The 26,756-nt window shown below is 38.1% G+C and overlaps 1 protein-coding gene across 3 annotated transcripts in view; it reads right to left on the bottom strand.

Moving 5' to 3' along the window:
• LOC117174903 (tyrosine-protein kinase transmembrane receptor Ror) overlaps positions 1 to 26,756 on the bottom strand; it is a 150,497-nt gene that overhangs the window by 71,599 nt on the left and 52,142 nt on the right. The window lies entirely within an intron of this gene.

The following is a 26,756-nucleotide window of genomic DNA, read 5'->3' as shown; positions in this document are numbered from 1 at the left end:
ATGTAGTTATTGGGAATATAATTATATAAACTCTAGCAAACAATCCAACCCGTTTTGCATTTGTGCAATGCAAGAAAGTACTATATAGGCGATTTTAATTCGGTTTCCGAATCTACCGCGCTCGAGATCTTGCGCCGATTGGTCAAAGGCTTCGAGACTCAGAATACGTGCGCAAAATATACCTATAACCACATTCTGAACAAAGATAATGTTCCCCAGGATTCACCGCGCATTTCAAATAAATAATTGGTTACGAATTAAAAACAATGTAACACAATATTGAATTCTTCATAAAAATTCTCGGGACGTGGTTTCTTTGCGAAATTTTGCTTAATTCTTTGTTTGCGAAATCTTTTTTATTCGCGGAAATCATTGAATTATTTGAAATCTATAATTAGTAAAAAAAATCTTCTAAAATGTTTTGAAACATTTTCAAATCTTCCAAATGTTTTGAAATCTTTGAAATCTGGTGAACTGTAACCTTTTCAAAATCTTTGAAACCCTTTACATCTTTTAAAAGTTTAAGAATCTTTGTGAAATTGTTAGGAAATATTAAAAATCTGATAAACACGCCTTTATAAAATGTTCAAAATCCTTTTAAATATTTTAAAATCTTTGAAACGTTTTGAAATCTTTATTAATGTTTTGTAATATGGTGTATACTCAAAAAACGAGTGGTGAAACTCTTGAAAATTCCGTTATATGGCCATGGCTCAATCTAAAAGACCTTTTTATTCTAGACGTCGGCAATGTTTCAGGTGCAAAATTAGTGCACGAATCAGTAGAAGAGCACAGTATTGACTAGCTGAAACGATGCCCTAAATATAGAAAACCACCATTAAAAGGGAAAAAACGTGATTTAGTGGAAAGGTTAGTTGAGTTTTTGTATGGCAGGTATAAATACTTTCTTTTGTACAAGATTTGCTGTTGAGAACTTTGTTTGAATAAATATTTAATATTCATACAAATGTAAAATAACACAATATTATATTTTCTACGTCTCTTTTTCAAGTTTAGACAATAAAAAGCCATATGTTAGTGATTTCATGATATAAGGAATGTACTAACAAATTTTGCTTCTTTCATATAAACTGGTTATAAATACATAAATATAATAGTTTTTTGTTCTCAAGTGAAAATATTTAATAGATTTTATTTGTATCAAACAATTTAGGAGGTTCCAAGCCCCGATAACAATGCTTCATTAAATACGTAAGCAAATGTTAGAAAAGAAAAAAAATATTAATACCTGCCAAACACAACCTCAACTAACCTTTCTACTAAATCACTTTTCTTCCTTTTAAAGATCGTTTCCTATATTTTATCCATCATCTAAGCTGTTAAACACTGCGTTCTTCCACCGACTTTTACACTAATTTTGCTCCTGGAACATCATCTTCCGTGATTTTTTCCGGACATTTAAACATTTTTTTGAAGACGACATTGACTGATCCTTCACATTTCTGTGGAAGATACCGTGCATCCTCTTAACGAGGAGCTGTTCACGAAAGTTTTTCTCTTGTGCTTTCTTAATCCGGGCTTTCAGGAGAGAGTACTCGAGATAGATAAGATTTGATGCATTTTGCTCACCCCTAATACTGAAGTAAAGTCCGAGTGTTTCAGCAGCCTCCTCCGCTGCTTTGTAAAGAAAAGCTCCTTTGTCCACTTCTTCGTAATTCCTGACCGTTTTAAGAAGAAGGTCTCTTCCATTTGCAACTCTATGTGCTGTACCCAGAATAATCCTGTTGTGAAGACATTCAAGACTCAATATTCCGCGACCACCTTGACGGCGTGAGATGTTAGGTCGTGGAACGGAAGACTTAAGATGCATGCTTTTGTTCACGTGCATAACCTTTCTTGCCCTGATATCAAGGGATCTGAGATCGTTCTTCGTGCATGGAACTACTCCAAATGAATAGAGGACTACCAGGACGGCAAGCATGTTCGTTACAGATACGTTGTTTCTTGCCGACAGTTCGGAAGACCAAATCTGTCGGATAAGACGTTTGTATCTGCTTCGGAGAGTATCCTTTATAGATGTCACATCCTGAATGCGGCTCTGTGACACCCCCAGGTATGTATAAGTCTCTGCAGCGCAAAGGTGTAGTATAGCGTTTCTATTGACGAGCCCAGGATCTTCAGGGATGCCATTAAGTTTTCCTCGCTTCAAATAAACCTTGGGGCATTTGTCTAACCCAAATTCAATTCCAATTTCCTTGGTACATCTTTCGACAATCCCTAGAGCTAGATGTAGTTACTCTTTGTTTTTAGCATAGATCTTAAGATCGTCCATGTAAAATACATGAGTGACCTTTAACTTTCGATCTGCAGGTTTGCCGTACAAGTAACCGTCGGAATGGCGAAGTGCTAGAGATAGTGGCAATAATATAAGCAAAAGAGGAGTGGGCTCATGGTGTCGCCCTGAAAGACACCTCTCTGAAAGGTGACCTTGTTAGTTGTCACACGATTTTTTCCAGATGAGATAGTAAATCTGGTTTTCCAAAGCGGCATCGATCTCTCTAAGCACCTAACTATTTGTGGATGAACCTTTAAGATTTCCAAAAGACAGATGATAACTCTATGGGAGATCGAATCGAAAGCTTTTCGACTATTCAATCCAGGCCATCGATAGTTCTCACTGGTAGAATGCTGAATCTTTGCAGACACATTTATCGATGAGCAGGTTCTCCCGACATCCAGCTACGCCTTTCTTTGAGCCTCGTTGTTCATACATTTCTTGTCACACAGATTCAATTGCCCGAACAATCCTATCATTTAGGATAGCTGTGAATATCTTATAAAGCGTGTTCAGACAAGTTATTGGCCTTTGATTCTTCGGGTCAGCTAAGTTGCCTATTTTAGGCAGAAGTATTGTGCGCCCTTCCACCAACCACTCTGGAATCGGCTCTTCCGACTTCAAATATGAGGTGAAAATACGGGCCAAATGCTGATGGGTTGAAGAAAACTTCTTCCACCAGAAGGTTTTTGATACAATCTGGTCCCGGTGCGGAATAGTTCTTCATCCCTCTTAATACTTTTTTCACCTCCTCGGTATTGATGGGTGGACCTTCTTTATCAGCCTCGTTGTTCAGACATTTCTTGCCACACAGGTTCAATTGCCCGAACAATCCTATCATTTAGGATAGCTGTGTCCACAGACCAGACCCAACTTTCGTAGTGCTTCTTATTTAATATCCCAAATTTTCAACTCGATATGACACTTCGAGTTAAAATAAGTTATAAACTAAAAACTTTCGGTAAGGTAGGAATCTGATCGCGTCACCCACTCATCACATGGCCTTAAGAAATTAAATATAGAAAATGATGGCAACAAGTTAAATATAATTCAGATATTTGTTTTCAAAATTGTATCAAGTTACATATATTACTGATAACATGACGCAATATTACATGGTTTTGATACAAGTTCGAACAAGTTTCCCTTGTATGCTTCAAGCAAAGCGCAAATTTCGATGTTATGTGTCTCAGATTCAAGTCCATCATCCTTTTAACCAATGCCAGTCATGTCATGTTATAACTGTACCAAGAATTTTTAACATAAATAAAGATTTTACATCATATTAAAGTCATAAAACAAGGTAGCTTTATCATGTACAATTCTAAGAAATTATAATTATTAATACTTCAAAAAATGTATGAATAATAACAATATCGGAACCAAAGGACGTGAACCTTTCTGAAGATTGATAAAAGTTTTTAAATAAATGTAAAACTTATATTTCTTGTGAAGTGAATAATCATATTCAAGCGTAAAAAATTAACTTCATCACACTCAACGAGGCTACCTGCATGCGAGATTTTTTTCCCATTAAGAACATGAAGGACCTGGAAGTGAATAAAGGCTTGCAGATTACAGTTGTCAGAAAAGTAGCGACCAAGTTTGATGGAATGTGTATTTCTCTGATACAAGCCGTGGTGTTAAGTCTTTGACCCTACTTGATCTACAGTAGGTGGAGGAGTGGTGGGCGATCATGTCTTGATCGATGGTAGTGTGTGTGACTCGTCTAGTGCACGGAGGCTGGGCGGAAGTAGTGTGGAGAGCCGTCGTACCATCCTGGGTAGAGGCTTCTCACCACGACTTCTGGCTGCTGTTGATCGGGACTGGAAGCGATCCTCGGACGAGCAGGTTTCGGTTATTGGTTCGCAGGAACCCGTGCAGTCGGTCACATCGCCTGGTGCTGATACTGCTGACTCGTCGGTGGAGGCAAAGGAATGCGAGGAGCATTCCTTTGTCGTCACGTCGGAATTCCCCACTGCAAGTGCTTTTGAAGGGAGGAGTTATGGGCGAGCGCAAAAGCTCATCCTCATCGAGGATGATGACGTCGTCATCGCTCTCCTTGACACGAAAACGCTTGCGGGGAGAAGGAGGAAAAGGGACGGTAATCTTCCACAGGAAGACCGGCTTGAAGAGCGTCGCGGAGTGCGGCTAAGCGGCGGCGGATTCGGGTGTGCTTGCCATCACGTGAGGATTTGGTCTTTCCAGGCATACGTCTGGTTGGAGGATAAGGAACAGGATGAGAAGAAAGCGGTCGAGGCGGGGCTGCAAAGAGCTTACCGACCCTGCAATAAGTAAAGATTTGTGGCGGAGCTGCTGAGAGTTTACCGACCACGAGAGAGAGAGAGAGAGGACTGAAGGATAGCAGGATTCTGGTCAAGCAGTGAGTGAGCGAGTTGAATGATGAAGAGGACTTGCGAGAGGAAGGAGAGAGAGAGAAAGGCTGCAATTATTTTTGGAATTTGAAAGCACTTTTATTCTCAAAAAATGGTACAAGTACCGAAAGCGACTAGGGGACTGAGTTTACCCAATTGGATGCCCGAATTTTATTTCCGCCAGCCGAGAGGCCGTCCGGCCAGCGCAGCCCAACTTTGAATCTCGCGAAAAAATGGCGCGTGGTACGAAATTTGAATAAAATTCTGGCGTTGTGTGAAATAAAACCTAATTCTAAGGCGAAAATACAAAGTATAAAATGAACAAAATGTCTAAGTACTTAAAACTAAATTCGGTTTAACATAAAATTATAGATACAAAATACAAAAATACCAAAGTAAAAATATGAAAAGTAAAATACAAGAAAATACTAAATCTGGACTGAACGCTTAAGTGAAAGGTAGATCTAATGTACCGTTTGAGCATTCGTGTTTTTCTTCTAAAAATTATGGGAAACAAGATCCTTGAATAATAAAAGTTATTATCCAAAATCGTTGGCAACTTTCTCGCGCTACCTTGGGCAGGCAATGCAGCGTTTCGAGTTCTCCCTAGCTCCATGATGCCTAACGCAAAGAAACCCATGCCAGCCCACATGGGGTCTAGACGATCACGATTATTTCAGTCAGTTCCATAATCTTCAATAACTTGGTAAAGCCATTTAAAAAATCGCGTCCGACTCTCGCGATTAAACCCACGGTGCGAACTCCTATTGAGGAAAACCGAGAAACTGAGGCCGGCACTAATAATATCGAAGTAATCGTGATCGACTTACCTTTTTCTTTTTGTTGAAGAAACTTATTTTTCTATACGTCCCCTTCCACACATTTCTCTGTTGAAACTTCACCCTATCAAGGCCTCTTTTCGATCTCCGGGTTGGAATACGAGAAAGAGAGAGAGGAATCTATAGAATGCGGCATTGAAGTAAGGTGACCTTACAACGTTTTCATTTATTTAATAAGCAGAGATGCAAACGTTGCGTAAAGACCCTAGCGAGGGTTAGAAATATTCTAGATGAAGTGCGTCGCACCAAGACCTTGCCAAATGCACGATTTGGTAAATGATTGTCCTGGTATTCGATTGTGTTTCTTTTTTTTATTGTTTTTGTAGAAATGCCTAAATTTTACATAGCGTACAGTCGGCACCCGCTCATCGATTCACTTACTTACACTCGGTCCGGTGGATCAAAAAGGAAAAATCACGCCCACGGAACTTAGGGCACTCGAGAAAGTCGACAGTCAACATTGCTTACTTGAAGATTGATTGAGGACTCCCACAGGTACCCTGTGTGAAGCTCGCTTAAACAAAAGATAAATAATGGCGAACGGCGAAACGAGTCCGAACCCCAACCAAAATCAAAGTACCCCTCGCTTCGGCGGTCCAACCCCCAATAGAACTATTCAAAACACCGGATCACCAACCATAAACATGAGTGCGGTTATGGCTTCCGCATTGGAAGGGATGACCCTACATCAATGCACTTTCCATTTCCCCACTTTCTACGGTAACAATCCCCCCTCAAAGACTTTATTCAAGATGTAGCCAACGATTCGGTCTACGTAAATGAAACCTCCGAACCCTCTTTTGTGATTGCCAGGGAAAGTGTGAGGGATAAAACCTTTAATAAAGTACAAGGTCTAATTACCCACCTAAAGAAATGGTTTGCTCCTAAGAAAAAGTATCAGTGTTACTTCGAGTCAATAGTGAATTTGCGAATGAAGCAAACGGTGAGTGCCAGTGACTACTACGACCGCACCTTGGGATTTTTTACAAGGAAACATTCCCAGGTCAAAAATTCCTATTGAACTAAATATTGGACCTGCTTCACTCCTTCCACTGCCAATGTTCAACCAGAGTGTATCTCCAATTGAAATTCACTTTGGTCCGAGTTATAAACATTTTGAATCCCATATTTTTCAATTTCTGGTTTAACTTCGTCATTAAACTTTTTAGCTTTTTCAAGAATATCTTTTGCCCCTTCTATACTTTTTTTTGTAACAAATTTATTGACTTCTCGTGACACAATCTGTGTACCTTTTGGAAATTCAGTAAACATTTCGGTGAGGCTCTAAACCTGTCATCTTCATGTCCAATTTCTTTTTAAGCCTGTAGAGCCCATTTTCTTGAATCTTTATCATGGACAACCAAACCAGCCTCGATAGCTACCTTGAACTTGTCTAAAGTGAACGGACAAATTCTCGAAATTTTGTCCTTGTATGTACCACTTTGGCGCACTGTACTTGCCCAACGATGAAGCTGGGAAAGTGATTTCACTTTTTTAAATCTGTATTTAACAGTACCAAAGTTCAAATTCTTTTTTTTTTCCCAGTACTCCAGTACTCTACGGCTCTGCGTTTATACTAGAAATCAAGCTCTTCTTCGTCTTTTGTGCATTCTTCTGTTCGTTGTTCCGGAGGATCTTGTAAATGATGGAGATGCTGGTCTTCGATTATCCCAACATTGATATTTTTAAATTGTTCTTGAAAATCGAGAGACTCTTCCATTTCTACATCGATGTTGTAATGGTCGTTCATGGCATCAAAAAGCACAATTTTTATTCGATCATTCTTTTTCAGGTTCATTCAATTAAGAGTTCTCAATGCGTAAGGTTTGGAACGTTGTCAAAAGCAAGTTAATCACGATGATAGAATTCACCTTCATCTTTACCCTGAAATTCGATTAAAGGAAAACACAGCTTTAAGTATGATATGCAAGCCAATCGTGAATTGCTATAAAATAAAATTTTCTTTAATGGAACGGCAATTGCCTGTTCAAAGTATTAGACCTTTCTCCATCGATTATATGGTGTATCGAAAGTAAGAGTAAATAATTTCGCTCTTACGTGAGAAAACGTTGCATGAGAATTCTGTAGAAGTTCAATGGGAATTGTATGTAAATGATATTAAAGTTGTAATTTACGAAGGAAAGTAAATGAAATTATTTTTCATAAAATTATTTCTTTATAATTAGGAACATGGTAATTCAGCCTAATTGCTACATAAATAAGCAATCAATTCTATTTTAATAAGAATGAATCGCTACGTAATAATATATAATTTTTCCTATTTTTGTATATCAGTCAAGGTAAAGCAAAGAAAATGTGTAATACATCGCACTGATTTTGTAATTTAATATAAAAATCAGAAACATGTATCTTGACAGACAATAGCCATTTTGAATTTTTCTGTTCCACTTATTGACCGTTGGTGTCGAAAAACTTAATATTAGGATCAATGCATTTGTTACATTTCAAGAATAACTACGTTATTACATAACTACGTTATGTGGAGCAGTTCTGCATTTATATGTGAACTTACGTTTAGGATGTCCTGTGTGCAAAGAATTATGTCCCACAGATCATTACAGGATTTCTGTATCAACTATTTATGACGAATAATGAAAGAATACTTATTCACAAAATACAAAGTATCACTCGTATATATTTATTTTCTGGGAAGCTCTTCGACGTTATCGAATACACAGATACGAGGCGACTGTGAATGTTTGGTGCGTCAAAGCTATTGCAAAACATATTTTTCATCAATTTATATTTAGCCCAAGCCGACGTTGTGAGAAAATAATTCGAGCGGAAATGCAATGCTACAATCAAATCGCACTATGAACAAACTTTCGAGATTTTTTTAAAAATATAGATTGTTCCAACACATCTTTTTGAGTACGCAAAAATTTTAATCTATTAAATATTTTTCTTGCGGGTAGTTATGAAACATTATTAGAACTCAATAGCTGGCTAAAATTATATGAACATAGATGACATCTATTAAAATTTACATAAGTAAATTAACAATACGTTCGAAACAACGAAGACAATTACGGAGAAGAGTAGAAGTCACTTTGAAAATTATTTTGGACATTTAATTAGTACTTAGCATGAAATCGTTGTCTCTAGCATGTGTGGAAATTTTCATAGCTGTAAACTACAATTCGAATTTAGTAGTTTCCCCTTAACTGATAATCATTACTCTGGGGGTAGTTTACCACCTGGAAGAAGGGTAGTTGAAATGGTTTGGTAAGCTCCATAATTTTCATCTATGCGTGTACGCAGGTTTCAATTTTTATCGATGACAATGGTAAACATGCGATGCGTTTAAACGTGCAGACAATGTATATAGAAAATACATTGAAGTTGCAGTTCTTGACAACTGAAAAGATTCTTCGAATAATTTTTAATGAATTTCCGAGCTTGACGCATTTTTTTTCTTATACATGCAAAGGGATAGTACAACCCCTCCAAAAAGGGTTGAAAAGACAAATCTGGACGAGTTTAATAATTGTTAAATAAAATATATACTGAAATATCATCTTTCATGTGTTATAACTGTAAATAGACGAATATATCTAAAATTCAGAGTATATACGTGTGTAAGGGTAGCTACCCCTTAAAAAATGTTCGTACGTCGGAATGCAAAAATATATCGATTAAGTTTCAATCTAATGCGTGCTTACGATTTTTTCGGTCAGTTTTACTTGTCATTTGATTTCTTTGCTAATTTACAGATACTTTCCAGATGGTAAACGGGAGTTGTTCACCTCCGCGTGAGTGTTGAGTGGTCATCAACGGTGTGTTTCCGTCTATCCACGTTTCAAAATGTCCTCTACAAGTTATTTTGTATGTGTCAATTGCCTTTAAACATGCGAAACAAGCAAAACTTCTACTAAAAACCCCAAATTTGAGGGGGTGAAACTATCCTTAAAACCGTTTTTGGGCCGACAAGGAAAATTGATCATGTCTTAGAATCGATCCAACAACAATATACCCAAAAATAAACGCAATCGGAATTTTCGACCTAGGAATGTTTCCATGTAAGCAATCCCAAGGTACGGTCGTAGCAGTCGCTAAAGCTCTCCGATTGCTTCATTCGCAAATTCACCATTGACTCGAAGTAAGACTGATACTTTTTCGTAGGAGCTAATCATTTCTTTAGGTGGGTAATTAGATCTTGTATTTCATTAAAGGTTTTATCCCTCACACTTTTCCTGGCAATCCCTTTTAATTTACTGAGGACTACCTTTGCAAAAGAGAGTTCGGAGGTTTCATTATGTAGACCGAACCGTTGGCTACATCTTGAATAAAGTCTTTGAGGGGGGATTGTTACCGTCGAAAGTGTGGATATGGAAAGTGCATTGTTGTAGGGTCATCCCCTCCAATGCGGAAGCCATAACCGCACTCATGTCCAATAAACAATGTTGACTTCGACTTTCTCGAGTGTCCTAAGTTCCGTGGGCGTGATTTTTCCTTCTGTGTTCCACCGGACCTTACCCTTAAAACCGTTTTTGGGCCGATAAGAAAAATTGAACATGTCTTAGAATCTATTCAACTACAATATACCTAAAAATGAACGCAATCGGAATTTTCGACCTGGTACATTTGAGGGTTGCCCGATGAAATGGCCACCTTTGTGGATACTCGCAACCCCAAGGATTTGCATGAGGCCTACGTGCATGCGTTGCATGTTGAGGAGGGACTACGATATGCTGACAGGGTAAAGGCTACTCCCTTTTCCACCTATCATCTATCCCGACATAACGAACCCAATTTGGAGCGGAAAAGATCACCCAGCCCCTACTCAAGACAACTGGACGGGGATCAAGAAGAACGAAGAATGGAGAAAACAAATAGCGCTACAAATGCATATCAAAGTAATCTAGGCTCTCCGCTTCAATATCCTTTTTACGGCTCCACACACTCACCCTACAACCCTCTATATCCACCAGCCTACCCGATCAAAGTCCATTCCCTCCAAGCTATGGTTATCACTATCCCCTACCATATCCCCTTCCTCAACCTTATCACCAAGATGTAACAAAGAGGCCAATAGATGGTAATGTACACACCTAAAACTCATCTAACTTATCTAGGCCGATTTAACCAATAACTTCTTTAAACTACAAGGAGACGCGCCATATGGACGTAACATCGAGTCAGAACCTTAGAGAACGTTCAAGTACAGTTTACTTCTTAACGGACAACTGCGAGTCCTCAGGGCCGGCAAAGAAAAAGAAGATTCTCCAGTATTTGGGCTAGTTGCCCCAGAATTTAGGTTCCGAAAGCTCATTTTTTAGTAGATCCAGGTTCCGATGTTAACCTGATAAAACTTGGGGTGTCCACGGTGACCAAGGGATAGAGGGCACCGAGATGACCGAATATCCTGCACGAGCTGGAATTAACAGAAACAATTACGCCTTAGACAGACATGCTCGTGACTCCAGTACTTCACAGAAAGAACATGGTGCTGCTACGTCTACTGGTCATACAGACCCTATAGTGTATGTCAGCCCGCCTGTCGAGAGTAGCGAAGATAGTGTCGATAGCGACGATAGCCAAGAGTTGCTAATCTCCGTGCAAAACATGGACCCATGCACCGACGTTGACAATCTTCTTCACGCCAGAGTAAACGCATTTTTAGAATCCTTACGTAGACACCTTCATGCAAAGGACGATTCAAAACCTAAGGATACTGCGCTAGACACAGAAAATGTACCCGAAACAAAAAATTCCGGGTGAACAGAAGAAGTATGGTACAGTTCAAAGACTTACCTGAGGTAATAGAATCTCCCATTTGCCTGTTTAACTCCCGCAGCCAACGGTGACAACCAATAGCATCTACCTCAGGAAATCAACACGATGCCCCCTCGCTGCGAAATACTCTAAATATACACCTGCCACATATAAATGATTCCTCTTCCCCCTCGGGCAGAGACGACTCTATGCCAGATGTGGAGAAAGGGGTTAATTTACCGACGCCTACCTCAGATAAAGATATAATACAAGACGAATGGACTGAACCTCTCACATATCGTAGAGACAATTACGTCCATTTTGTGTCAGAAGATTATGAACCAACCAATCCTATTTTTAAACTTTTATTAGCTACAGAGCGCGTGTACCCACAGGATTTGTGGGAAAGTAGGTCTCAGAAGGGACAGATCCTGATTACTCCTTTTGGCCAATTCAGGAGACTTGCTAAGTACCTAACGTCAAAATAGGATGTCAGAATTGCTAGCCGACATATTCCGGGGTGGTAATATTACCATTGCCCTATGTCACGGCAGGCTGAAAGTTCCACCCGAAGCATTAAGGCCTGAAATCATTGCTGAATTCCGCAATAGCATACATGGAGGACACAAGGTAGTCACCAAAACATTTAGACGTTTACGGGAACGACACACGTGGTCGGTTACGCGGAATGACATTAACGAGTATATTAGATACTGTAAGAGCTGCCTAGAGAATAAACTCGTAAGGGCACGCACACGTGAACCAATGATCTTTACGGATACTCCACATACAAGATAACTTGAGCAAGCTTTGCATAGCAGTTGCATTCTCACAGACCGAGGAGGAAGCTTCTTAAGCAGGCTAATGAACAAGCTTAGAAAAATATTCGAGGACAAGGGGATTACTACATCCGGGTACCGTCCACAAACTAACGGTTCTCTGGAACGTAGTCATATTGTTCTTACCGATTTTATCGAACATTACGCGAAAGATTACGATGATTGGGATAGGTTATCACCCTTTGCAATTTTCGCATATAATACATCGTTACATGAATCTACCAACTTCACTCCCTTTGAACTAATATACGGAAAAATTGCTCGCCTGCCTAGTTATTTTCCAACCGAGGAAAGGTTAGAAACTTACGGTTCTTACCTGCGCGGCTTGATAATTAGACTAAACGAAATACATAAAAATTTCAGCTAAAAATATGATAAAAGCTAAGGGAAGGTCGAAGGTACGCTATGATGAAAGGACATGCCACTAAATGTAAAAGTTGGCGACAAGGTTATGATTTTCAAACATGTAAGAAAGAATAAATTCGATAAACGTGCGACCGGAACGCAGACATGCTCTTGGTCATCTACTGTTAATAGTTGTTAATTAGGGTAGTGTTGTACGAGGCACTAACAAATCTTGTCATTTATGTCTAGGCTATCTACCTTCGCCCTCGATACAGGTTTGAAAAAAACATGTACGTACTATAACAACAGGTCGTATTTACAACGAGTTATATCCTCTGGATCACACTCATCACAGCAGAAGATGTGTTTCAAAACCTTTAATTCCAGTCTGGTACTGGGATCTTCTACGAACGTCAGCACACCCTACGGAGAACAGTTAGTAACTGGAGAGTTAACACCTTTCTACATGTAACCAAGTTGCAAAATATGCTCACCCGTTACCAGGAGCCAATTTACATATTTTATCTCACGAGGGACTCGGTACGCGGGTTGTCACTCTCACAAGTACGAAAATCGGAAGGGCAGTGAACCACAAAGAGGGTTTCTGCGCCGTTAAGCTAAGCAAAATTAACAGTTGGAAAATTGTAAATTCAATCAGCTTTCTGCAAACAGTGTTAGGGTGAAGCTCAGAACTAGATTGGAGTGACAGTTCGCGCGCCGCATCTCGTAAAGTGGAGTTGAGTGGAGAAGTGGTGAGGGACGCTCCGCGACCATTAAGAAGCTTGAACGACAGAGAAAAGAGGTCAGAAATTATATTGTATTTCTGTTAAATTTACTTCGGTGTGTAATCAATCGATAAATCAAGTATCTCTCTCTCTCTCTCTCTCACTCATGTCTCTCTCCTTTTAATCAGAATTAGGGCTTAAGTACCATACCGTAGGGGGAAGGGGTATCAAAGATACTTGTTGTAAACTTGTTGTTGCTACCGTGGAGATAGGCGGTAGTTTTTAGGAAAAGTAAGTTTATAGTGTAATTTTATTTCTTTAATAAAAGACATTTACCTTAATCCTTATTAAAGACAAGATATAGTGACCCCAGATTATTTACACCACCCATCAAATTTTCAGAACTACGAGGGTTAGGGCTCCCAGTCCGGGAGTAGGATTACAAAATCGAACACCACATAAAAATAAAGATATAAAGCACATAAAACCACAATGAAACCACAAGAAACCACATAAAAATAAAAGATAGAAAATAAAGAAATCCCTTCTGGATTGACTTATTAGTTTGGTACCTGCGACAAACTAAGTAGAAAAATTCAGAAATTTTAAGTTTTTGACATTTTATAATCAGAAATTTATAAAGCCTGGAGTTAGTAAGTTTTCGAAATTTCCAATAAACAAAATTATAAATTACCGACAAGAAAATAGTTGAATTTAACAATGTTTCATCTGTTGGAATAATATTTTATTTTATATTATCCATAAGGCAGATATTAAAATTTAGGAGTGTTCTTTGAAATTTTAATCTACACAGATATACCTGTGAAATAAGTCATTATTCTGACAAGCGTATTGAAAATAATTTTTTTGGGAATTCGAAAATTCTGTAATTTCGGGAATTTAGTCATTTCGGAAATCTTCGGTTTTTGATCATTCGGGCTATAAGATTTCGGTAATTATGCAGTATCGTCAATTTGACATTCCTGAATGTTAGTTTCTTTAACTTTTAATTTCAAAATATTTTAATTTCATTAATAAACATTTCCTTTATTTTACTTTATATTATTTAAATTTTTGGAAATTTTCTTTTTCCACAAATTTTGTGTTTCAACGATTATATTAAATATAATTAAACATTAAAACCAATAAATTAATTAAATTGAGTATTTTAAATAATATTAATATAATATTTTAAGAAGATAATATTAACACTAATAATATTAATAATATCCATATAATATACACCTGAGTAAACCGATGACCACTCGATCTGGCAGCACCACCAAAAACGCTTAATATCTGTAAACAGATTGCTTCTAAATGTCGAAATAGCTGCTACCCAAATAAAAGTGGAACAGCAGCTTACGGTTGGTAAAATTCCCTTGGAAAATGTGCACAACGAAGACCTGAAGTATCGGACCCGCTAGAAACATATCCAGATATTAATAACGATGATTTAAAGAACGAAATCCCAGAAAACAACAGCATTTTGAAAGGAATTTTGGTCATGCTTTGCTAGACTTCAAACATGTAGAATCAACACAAAGGCATTCTTTGCCCAAGATGAACATCATAGGTTACATCATAGCAACGTTTTCCCTACGCATTTAAACGCAACACAAACTACTTGAATTAATATACACATCATAATTGACTTAATATAAAAAAGGAAACGCCTGTCACGCGGGAGACCGGGGTTCGATTCCCTGCCGGAGAGCCTTCGGTTCGGTTTTAATTCCTCTAGAATCAAACCGAAGGGCCTATGACAAAGCCACCGAACGCGTCCTCGGGTTGCGGATGGAGGGTCCCTGTACCAAGGGTTTCTACTGAATATGGTTACAAAAATAAGTAGGCAGTCGCAGACAATTGTCCAAGGGTGGTCCCGAAGGAATTAACCCCCAAGTGGAGGTGTGAAAACCATACCAAAAGCTGAATAATACCTGGGTGAGGTGTCCAGAACGGTGACTGTGGGATACCGGGCGACCTCTCAGAGTTCGCAGCCTTATCCTTGCATGCGGTGCTCTACAAGGATGGACGAACCCCTTTCCCTAGCTTCTCGTGGGAACAACAATGACAACACCAAACATAGTTGTAGTAAGTGCCGTTCAAAACAACAAACCTCACAGGGCTCCCGACAATGGGTCGGCCAACAATGACGACCAATCTAGAGCTGGGGGAGCCAATGAAAATGGATTCAATGCGATGGATCGGCGGGATCTCGCGACCTTTGGGTGGTAGGAGCAACTGAATCACGACTTGCTAGACTGTTACGATGGGAGTGTGGCCTGTGAACGGGGTTACATGGCACGGCTGCATGCTCTGTGGTGCGACAAACACCCGGACCTATCGCACTTTTCGCAGCAGCGTCTGCGAAACCATGCTGAACTACTCCGTAAAAGGGGCTATGTAAGCGGAACGCCTACTCTAACCGCAGGCATCCAATAGATGAAGAGCGATGCTTTACGCTCCGGAGAAAAATCAACACCAAGGTTTCTCTCAAGCCTAAAGATCTAGCTGAAATGGATGACGAGCTTCGTGGACATTTTTCCGGTGAATCCGACCTCTGGGATATCAATTATTGTGTCTATAATGCAGCGAAAGCTTTGTCTGATGCGAACCGTAAAACAAAACCAACGGCTGATCATAAGAACAAAAGACGAATGCATCAACTTGTTTTTTTTTTTTACCGCCAAGGTTCGAAAGTTCGCGCGCGAACTCCGGACCCGTTATCACACACTTAACAAGTCGAAGCTGCTGACCATCAGGCAGCATATTGTTGAGAGAATACGGATGCTATTTGATGCTAAGAGAAGTCTAGAGCGGAGAGAGATGTGGGTCAGAGAAAATCAACAGTTTCTCTCTGACCCATCTCGACTCTTCCAAGACCCTCCAGTTACTGTCGAACACACACCCAAACCAGAGGAGGTCGAAGTATTTTGGAGAGCAGTCTACAAAGTTCAGCATAGACTTGACGAAGACTCAGAAAGGCGTAGCCGGACGTCGGGAGAACCTGCTCATCGATAGATGTGTCTGCAAAGATGCAGCATTCTACCAGCGTGACCTATCGATGGCCTGGATTGATTATCGGAAAGCTTTCGATTCGACATCCCATAGACTTGTCATCTGTCTTTTGGAAATCTTAAAGGTTCATCCGCAAATAGTTGGGTGCATAGAGAGATTGCTGCCGCTTTGGAAAACCAGATTTACTATCTCATCTGGAAAAAATCGTGTGACAACTGACAAGGTCACGTTTCAGAGAGGTGTCTTTCAGGGCGACATAATGAGCCCACTCCTCTTTTGCCTTACATTATTGCCACTATCTCTAGCACTGCGCCATGCCGCCGGGTAGTTGTGCGACAAACCTGCAGATCGAAAGTACGAGGTCGCTCATGTATTTTACATGGATGATCTTAAGATCTATGCTAAAAACAGAGAGCAACTGCATCTAGCTCTGGGGATTGTCTAACGATATACTAAGGAAATTGGAATGGAATTTGGGTTAGACAAATGCGCCAAGGTTTATTTGAAGCGAGGAAAAATTAATGGCATCCCTGAAGATTCTGAGCTCGTTGATAGAAGCGCCATACGACACCTTTGCGCTGGAGAGACTTATATATACCTGGGCGTGCCACAGAGCCGCATTCAGGATGTGACATCTATAAAGGATACTCTCCGAAGCAGATACAAATGTCTCATCCGACAGATTTGGTCTTCTGAACTGTCGGCGGGGAACAAAGTATCTGCAACGAACATGCTTCCCGTCCCGGTACTACTCTATTCATTTGGAGTAGTTCCATGGACGAAGAACGACCTCAGATCTCTTGATATCGGGACAAGGAAGGTTATCCACATGAACAAAAGTATGCGTCTTAAGTCTTCCGTTCCGCGACTGTCACATCTCACGCCGTCAAGGGGGTCGCGGAATATTGAGTCTTGAATGTCTTCACAACAGGATTATTCTAGGTACAGCACATAGAGTTGCAAATGGAAGAGACCCTCTTCTTAAAATGGTCAGGAATCACGAAGAAGTGGGCAAAGGAGCATTTCTGTACAAAGCAGCTGAAACACTCAGACTTGACTTCAGTATTAGGGGTGTGCAAAATGCATCAAATCTTATCTATCTCGTGTACTCACTCCTGAAAGTGCGGATTAAGAAAGCACAAGAGAAAAACTTTGGTAAACAGCTCCTCGGTAAGAGGATGCACGGTATCTTCCACAGAAATGTGAAGGATCAGTCAATGTCTTGTGAGCTAACGTTTGCTTTCCTTAAATCGCCCGGATTGAAGTCTGGTACAGAGGGTTTCATTTTTGCATGCCAAGACGGTGTCATTTCCACCTTATCATACCGTCGCCACATTTTGAGCCAAGACATTCCCGATGATAGCTGCAGGGCGTGCCATACACACCCCGAGCATTTAGCTCACATACTATCTAAATGTCCAATTCACGCGGGAACGATCTACATTCAAAGGCACAATGCGACACTAAGAGCATGCAATGCATCGGTACATGAGGCAACCGAATTTACTTCTGTCGAATTAGTATTCGGAAACTTGGCCCAAAATCCAGGCTCTCCTCCTCAAGAGTAGGAATTAGAAATATATGCATCTTTTCTGCTTGGCCTAATTATTAGAATCACGGAAATCCAAAAATCGCCACTCGAAATCTAATTCAAGCAAAAATCCGATCCAATGAACGGTAAGATGAAAAAGCACGCCCTTTGGAGGCAAAGAGGAGTGATCAGGTTTACATTCTCAAGGATGTAAGAGAGGGAAAATTCGATAGTAGAGGAATAGGTTCTTTCACAGTAGTCGGATTCACGGCGAACAGATACATGATCCTAGCTGCTGAAAATGGCCAACGCATTAGAAAATATGCAGACAAACTTACAGTAGTTCACTTTTAAAGGTATATGTTGACTGTCTGTTATTTAGGAATGCTGAAGTCGAGAAGGCGCCGTTGTCAGGCTAGACTTAATTCCAAAATAAATAAACAAAGTAGTCGCGATATAATTTTTGGCTCATACTATGTGTACTCGACTTCCTAATTCTATACTTAAAAAATCAACATTTTTAAACCTTCCTGGAAAATTGGGTAAAGCTGTGCATCATTCGATACTTAGTGTTCCTGTTCTTATATATTGCAGCTAGCCAAGAGATTACGGAGAACAGCTATATAACCACACCTTTCCAAACAAGCACTAGTAGCTATTATGAGTATTTGTCACCAATGAGATGAGTGACCAGTAACTGGAGAATAGCATCGTTTCTTCATTTGAAGAACCTACATGTAGCATTAAAAGTTTACTAACTAAATTTGAGTACCGTGTCTAAATAATGCTTCGTTTAAAGAAAATATCCGTCTTCTCCGAGCACAACAAAATATAAAAGACCAAGAAAAATTACAAAAACATTTCACGCATATGATGCATGAGGTAAATATTACCGGGAAATCTATATGAAGTTTGAATATCACCAAAGTGATAGAAAGAATACTGCACGCAAAAGACAATAAAATAGCCGAAACACTTATAATAAAAAATACTTTTTTTGATATAAAAAAATCACGTTTCGTCGCGTGCACCTGGTATTACTTTTTTGCCCTCGGCGTGTAGGTATCTTGAATTTCTTCATCTGATCTGAAATACCTAATAGCACCTATTGTTTGGCAGGAAAATTAGAATCTTTACATCCTCATCGTTTAGATTCTTTGATTCATGTGATTTTGGCTCGATCCATGAAAATTCAAACTGGGAAATATAAAAATACAACCTTTTCCCGAAACTAAGCAAGATAATATAAATTCAAAAGTTCTTTTTTTTAGGGTAATTGAGTATGAAATATAATGCAAAATCAAAAACATGTATTAAAGTCATCATGATAGACATAATTTGTATTTTCGTTTGCAACGTCTAAATTAGCAGTCCCACGCCCAGCTACATAAATAAATGTAGTTTATATTTGATATTAAAGTGTTAAACATGATTTATACAAGCGAAAATTTTTGAAAAAATTTGAGTGCGAAGCGCGAGATACGTGAAGAGAATTTTGTCGTTAAGGGGGAAAGAGCTTTAACAAAAGAGAATTCTTAATCACCAAATTAGAATTCTCGATGCTTTGACCTTTAATTAAAGATGTTCTTTGCACAAATGGTGGGAAATACAAACACCGAGCTCGAAGCATGAGGTACATACCTTATCATATTATTACAATGTATATCAAATACTTTATCCACTAGAAACCCATCCGGGCATTAATAACGATACTGTGCAGCTATTGGCAATCGTTAGAACATGAGGCCGCAGAATTAGGCGTAGAAATGCATTATTTGCTCCAGAGAGAAATCGAGATATTTATCATATGATCCGTCAGGTATGAGAATGGAGAGAAAAAAGAAGACAAAAAGGAGAAATAATATTGTGATAAGAGGGTTTAAGCCAAAGAGCGGGGAAGAAAGGGCAGAGAATGCTGAACGACAGAGCTAGAAGGGAAAGCCGGGAAGGTAAGGTATCAGAAAGTAAAAGTAGATGAGAAATAGTGGATGTGGGACAAGGAGAAAGAGGTGATACTACTGGGGGGATGCTTTTATGCGAGTGAATCAGATCATCAGCTATAAGGGCTGTGAAGACATTCTTCCTACAACTGCAGCACCACACACTTCGATCGTCGTATAACAATGATATCCCGTAACTTTGTCGAGGCGCCCTCTATACTTTGTCGAGGCGCCCTCGATATTTTTTTTTCTATACGGTCCTCCCATGTTGCTCTATCTACGCTTTCGATTATCTTATTTTGGAAATCTATTCACACATCCGGTTTCTGTAGGTTCTCAATTTTGATTCGCGTTTGTTTTGTTTTCTTGGTTCTCTTTTTTCGCCATCCCCGAGCTAATTTAATTTTTGAAATCAGAAGGTAATGATCAGTATTGCATTCAGGACCCCTCATGACCATTGTAACTTTGACAAACTCTCTTAGTCTTTCATCCGCAATAACAAAGTCAATTATACTGCGGCTATTTACTTTAGACAAGGTGTACATGTGCATCATTTTATGCCTAAACCAAGTATTTATAATAAACAGACCCCTTTCTAATCATCCACCAACTAATTCATCTCCGCTATAGTTTGTCCTTGGATCTCCAAAATTACCTAGTACTCTTTCTGTATATCATAATATCCAAAGTAATATCCAAGTAATATCCAAAATCACTTTTTATGATTTATTCACTTGTGCATGATTCAAATCGAATAACCGATGTTTATAAGCTTAATACCTTATGTGAATCCTAGCTGGTGAAGCGTTACAGATGTTCAGTTCACTTGAAATAACCGAAGCTATTTATAAAAAAGAATGGGATGCGTTAAAATCTAGAAACAAAGATAAACATTCAATTATTAATAAATTGTTCGATTATTTGTTTTCTCTTTCTGCTGCTAGTCAAGAAACGAGTTGCGAATTAAAATGTATTTATAATAAATGTAGAATAGCGATCGATTTACTTGATACCTTAGGTGAGGAAAAAGTTCAATGCGATTGGCTATTTATACATCACATTGTAAATCAATTTGATAAGAAAACCAGGAAAGCCTGGGAATACAGTCTTAAAAGCAGAATAATAGCATTATTAGCTCCACATACTCGAAAGCAGGATAATGGCAATCAGTGTAAGAATAAAAATATAAAAGCACATCACACGACTACTGTTAAATGAAAGGCTTATCTAACAGAAGAATCAAGCTCAGCTAATTTAACAAACAGATGTGTTTCATGTAAATGTCAACGCAAGTAAATTCGATGCAATAAATTCAATTAATTACATCACTCATTATTGCACCGAACATTAATACTTACCTCAAAAATAATAGTGATAATTCGAACTGGGAGCCTGAAAATATTACAAAAACACCAAAAATCTCTCATTATTCTTACAAAGGAAAACGACGTCATCCTTCTGCCATGTTTGGCACTGCTCGAGTCTTATTAAAAGGTCCAAACGGACGCTCTTAAATTGTGAGAGCAATTATTGATCCTTTTTCTGATCAACCATTTATTACACAGATAATGTTCCAAAAATTATGATTACCACGACGTCACATTCATGCGAATGTAGAAGGTTAGGCTAGAGCGCATTTGACTACTGCTACTGCGCTTGTAATACTCAGTATATAATCTCTAATCAATTCAATTATTAAAGTGACACTAGCCACATTTGTTTCTCAAGAGGTAATCGGCTAAATCATCTTACAAAAGATGAAAAATTGTGAGAAAAACATTTGTCTGAAACTGAATCTCGTGATAACACGAGTCCGTACATTGTTCCTTTGCCGTTCAAATTAGGTCCGACAATTAAACTTAGAATCTCTTGTTCATTTGCGCGAAAACAATTGTTTAATATTGAGCGTAAATTAATAGCTCAACCTAAGTATAAATTACTATACTCAAATTTCATTAATGAATATGAATCTTTTGGTCCTACGGTTATTAACTGTGCCATACAGAACTGCAGCCGCTCCATATCTTCCTTTGAAAGTAATGAAACAACTCGTTTATGATGAGGCCTTATCTTAACCTTTAGCATCAAATATTCTATTAGAGAATTTTTACGTGGATGATGTCCTTTTCGTAGCAGATAACCTACAAAACATCAATTATTCGATATTTTGGTTTGTGGTGGTTTTCAATTAGATAGGTGGTCAAGCATAATTTCTTTATTATGTTCTTTATTATTTATAAGTCCCGCATTTTATGATACAAAGTGATTCAGAATGATTTATTAGCCAAAGAGTTAAGTATGTTGAGAAAGGACAAACTCTGTTCAAAATCGAGCGTTATCAAGCAAGTGAATTCATTTGTGAATGTTTGTGGTTTAATTCAAGTAGGGGGTGGTCTTGAACATTCCCAACTATCATACGCTGAAAAACATCCTATCATTTTATTGGATCATATGCTCAGTACGCTAATTGTACGACATGCTCATTTAGCACACTTCACGGTGGCGTACAATTGACTGCACGTATATTACGCCAAACAATTTGGATGCTACGTGCATAAATCGATGCATCAAAGGCTGTGTTGAATGCACACGACATCGTGCCCACACAGCATCTCAAATTATGAGCTCTTTATCCCGAGCTCGCGTTACCCCCACATGTTCATTTCCCACATACAAAGATTAATTTCGCCGGACCACTAAATTACAAATTGTCTAAGATCCAAAACGCTAATATTGATCGTTTCTGACTATACAACTAAAGGATTCATCGCAGCATTTCGACAATTGGGCAGTCCTCACCACACTTTGGTGGTTTATGGGAGGCGGGAATAAAAAGTGTAAAACACCATCTAAAACGTGTTACCGGGGATCACAACTTGAAATTCAAATATTTAACACCTTGAAATATCAAATTGAAGCATGTGTGAATTCCTGCCCTGTTGCATCTATCAATTACGGTACAGATCAATTTGCATCTCTGACCCCGGGACAGTTTTTGAATGGTCGAGCACCGCTCACTTTAATCGAGCCATCCATTTTGAACCTTAATGAATTACACCTCAAGCGTTGGAACTTAATTCAGCAGAGACTTGAGCAATTCTGGCGTCTCTGGCGCAGTGACAGATGGGGCCTTTACTAAAATCTTTTCAATGTCAGTTAAGACGGAGGTTTCTTAGAATAATAAATAACATATACAAATAAAGTCTACGATTCCATGTAACTAAAATTAGTTCTCGATATCCAAGATACTAGTTTTGACTTTAAGTCAATAAAAAGTGAAGGGGGGATGTTTACGGTTGTAACGTAAATGTATTTATAAGATATAAATATCTATATATAATTTACGTCACTTCCGGTTTCGTAAACAACTGGTTCAGTTGATTCGTAAATGGCGACAGTCAGCGTGACATCAATTGAACTCGTACGCAATCGTATCGTACACACTAACACATTCGCGATCGGTCCTTGCAAATTGTGAGAAGAATCATCCATGATAATTGTGAAGTGATTAGTATATTTATTTATATTAAATGTACTGAGGGCTGCCCCTTTTTGGCACTTCTTACTCGAATGAAGAAGCTCGCTAAAAAGCCAGTATTGCGAAATGCACCGAAAATTCTCTTTATGTGAAAATCACATAGACTCATCACTTCAAATCATGAAATACAAATCAGACGCTTACCTACTGACATTCTTTATGTAGTTACCACAAAAACCGTCGTCACAAGTTTGACCCAGCATTCCAATACCTTGGGGTGACAAGGAAAGTGCATGACATCCCATTGAGAAATCGATTTAAATCTTTAAATCTGGAATTCATTTCCTTGAAATCATTTATTGACTGTTTTAAGAACAAAAATCAACTATTTTTGGAGCCCGCGAAAGGCCTCTCCATAAGATCCTATATTTTTTGACACAACTTTAAATAGTGATAATTCAAATTTTAACCTGGTAAGGGACCCTAAGGAAGGCATGATATGAAAGAAGATATTTCTCTCAGCCAAAAAAAAATAATAATTTTAATGATTTTTTATCTGACCGATCCAGTAGCCACACTTGCGTCGTTCTGTTTTAGCAAAAATAATTTTTCGAAGTGAATTTTGTCTTACCTGATATCTATGATCCGTTACCATGCTGAAGAGCACGTTCTATGGAGAAGCGAAAAAAATCATTCCTTGTAATGGTATTATCAACCACTTTCAAATACTTCTTTGGTAAGTGCCTGGATTTTTTTATGGTTTCCAAACGATGTCTTGCGACATCTTTGATAGAGCTATTAAATTTTATGCGATATCACATCATAACATATATCTTGCATCTGAAATCCACAATAATTTGAAGCTCAGAGGATGTTTTTGACGTGTCGCGATATATTAACCCAATAGGCCCTGAAACTGATTTGTGACCTAATTTTACTCTGTCTACGTGATGGAAAGGACTTCGCAATAGAAGTTAATTAAAATGAAGTGGCAAAATGATTAATTGAAGGATCCAATAAAGTTTTTCTTCAATTTTGCGAATGACTTCGACTTCCCATCCTGTGTTAACAGCAGATCCGTCTGATCCGACGACAAGAAAGTTACTCTAATCTCTGTTAATGTCGCTATCCTCAAAATCGAATCAACATTTAGAAATGTCTTCCGTGCTTCCAGATATTAGATTCACATGACCTAAATACTGAGGTCCGAGTTCGCTCACAAGAGAAATTAGCTCTTCAATAAAGACATTAAGATAAAACTTCTATCAGATATTCTTGGATTTTCTTTCGTTTTCTTCTGATTTTTTTATCTATAATTTAGAGAAGGTTTAATTATATTTTAATCTTTGAATGCAGATGACACGATAAGTCCCAAAACACGAAAGCTGGCACCAAATCATTCCCATACAAGAGAAGTTTTTTATGACGATTCCGGGATTGATTAGAAGAGTGCATTTTTTATTTTTTGGAATGAACATACTCTTCTTCTTTGTCACTAATTTCTGAGTCAGATTGTGATAAACCTTTTTTCATCTCTAATACAGAGGAAGAACTTAAAGCCTAAGTATTATCATCATGAGAATATAAACTTTTTTGCTTTACAAGTCTAAGATTGTCAGACTCACATTTTCTTATTCTTTTTTGCTGTTTTGTTTATTCAGGAAAATCGACTTAACTTGTCTACATTTCTTTTTAATGATAAATTATTTTCCATAAATCTTGACTAATTCTTGGCATCTGCATATTTCTTGTGATAATTATTTATCATTTGAACTAATCTTATAGGGGATACAGTTGCGATGGACACTTGCATATCATTGATCTCTACTTTCTTAGCCTCGTGATCGACAATTACTGAAAAAGAGTATTCTTTAGTCCCTCCGGAATCTATTACTAGATTGAACCTTTTCTGTTGACAGCATTAGATTACATCTTCAATTGAAGGCGAACGACTTTCTACTAAATCTTTCGAATCTCCGAAAAATGGACATTTGATAGCCTGCCGTGAAGAAAATTTTGTGCGTTCCGATATAACAAACAAAATGTCAAAGTCAAAGCAATCTATTTAAATCTATATTTTCAATCTTATAAAAAATAGTTGTAAAATGATTTGATGAAACAAATCAATCCTTTCTTCGACCCTTGATATTTATTGATTTCAAATCGTAGATTTTCAAATTATTTATGTCTTACGGTCCAATCGTAAATCGAAAAATAAATATGAGTCAAAAAAACATGTTCTTCGAACCTCAGATATTTATTTAATAGAAAAAACTCCTTTTGAAACTTCCTGACGTTTCGGTACACATGCGTACCTTTTTCAAAGGTTCTTAACCTGAGTTGATGATGGTTTAAAATAGTCAAACAGATCAAATTTCAGTCAAAAAAGTAACATTTAAGTCAATTGTTTAAACAAAATTAATTAAAATTTAGTCATTTTAGAAGTCTGAAAAAATTTCGAGACTTCAATCAATTAGACTACATTTTTTTTTAAATATAGTACGAGAAAAACAAATTAGAATAGGTTAGGACGGACGAACAGAAATTTCTGTTCGATCAATTTCTGTCGAGCGAGTGATATATTGAAAAATTTCAATTAAAATTTTTGCTATTGACAGTCGATTGCCAAAATAAAAAACATAGGTTCTTGTTTTTCATTCTTTAATTATTCCAAGATACATTCAAATTTGTTGAACGTCAGAGAAGGATTTTTGGCAAATTTTTGGAAACTTTTAAATTTCGTAAATTTCTATGGAAGTAAAGAAAAAAATCAGAAATAAACCTCAGACTTTTTTCTTGAAAGTACCAGATGTGAATTACAGTTAGCTTTTCCCACGGGCCAAACTGTACCTGGATCACGGACTAGGAGATCGCAATAGATTTCACGAATTTTTGTTCGCCTTTCTCGTCTTGCATGTGCAAGGTAACAATTCACGCTGCCCCTGTTCGAAGATAAGAAGAGCGTTCACTGATGACTCCCAACACTTCGTTTCTGCTCGCCACAGCTATTTACTTGCGTTACTGGAAGCTAGGAATCATTTGGTCCAAGATAATAGGTCCCCGTTATCTTTTTAATGGATATACAGTTAAACCTCTTTTATTGCAACTCGTTCGAAAAGTAAACATCTCGTCTACTGCATCTCGAGAGGAGACCCCACCACCCCACGTATCCGTAAGGTCGTCTCACAATACATTCCATCTTCCGCGCTGTCATTCGCAGTACGGAACATGTGACCATCAGTAGTGGGATTTGGGGATATTGTGATAGACGAGTATCTGTCGGTATGAGGTCATTTCGCGAATTAATGGTCGTTGTCTAGATGTTCTTATTTAAAATTTGTTTTATACATTTAGCTGTATCTACCAAAATTATCTAAACTTTAACAAAATTGTTTTTCGAAATTTAAGGTGTTATTAAAATTTACAATTTTTATCCCATGCAATTTTTTGTCTGCTTGATAGTTTTTACAAAAAACACATGAAAAGTATATTATGAAAATCGATTTGTATGCATGTTTTAGGAAGTTTTTGCATGTTCAACTTCAAAATTACTTAGACTACGATAATGTGCATCAAATTCCTTTCGCATATTTTTGCTTCCGACCCACAGTTTATATAAAACACACAAACA

This window comes from Belonocnema kinseyi, chromosome 6, assembly GCF_010883055.1.
Source record: "Belonocnema kinseyi isolate 2016_QV_RU_SX_M_011 chromosome 6, B_treatae_v1, whole genome shotgun sequence".
Taxonomy (NCBI): domain Eukaryota; kingdom Metazoa; phylum Arthropoda; class Insecta; order Hymenoptera; family Cynipidae; genus Belonocnema; species Belonocnema kinseyi.
Note: the sequence above shows the minus strand (reverse complement) of the source record. Positions and strands in the feature narration are given on the sequence as shown.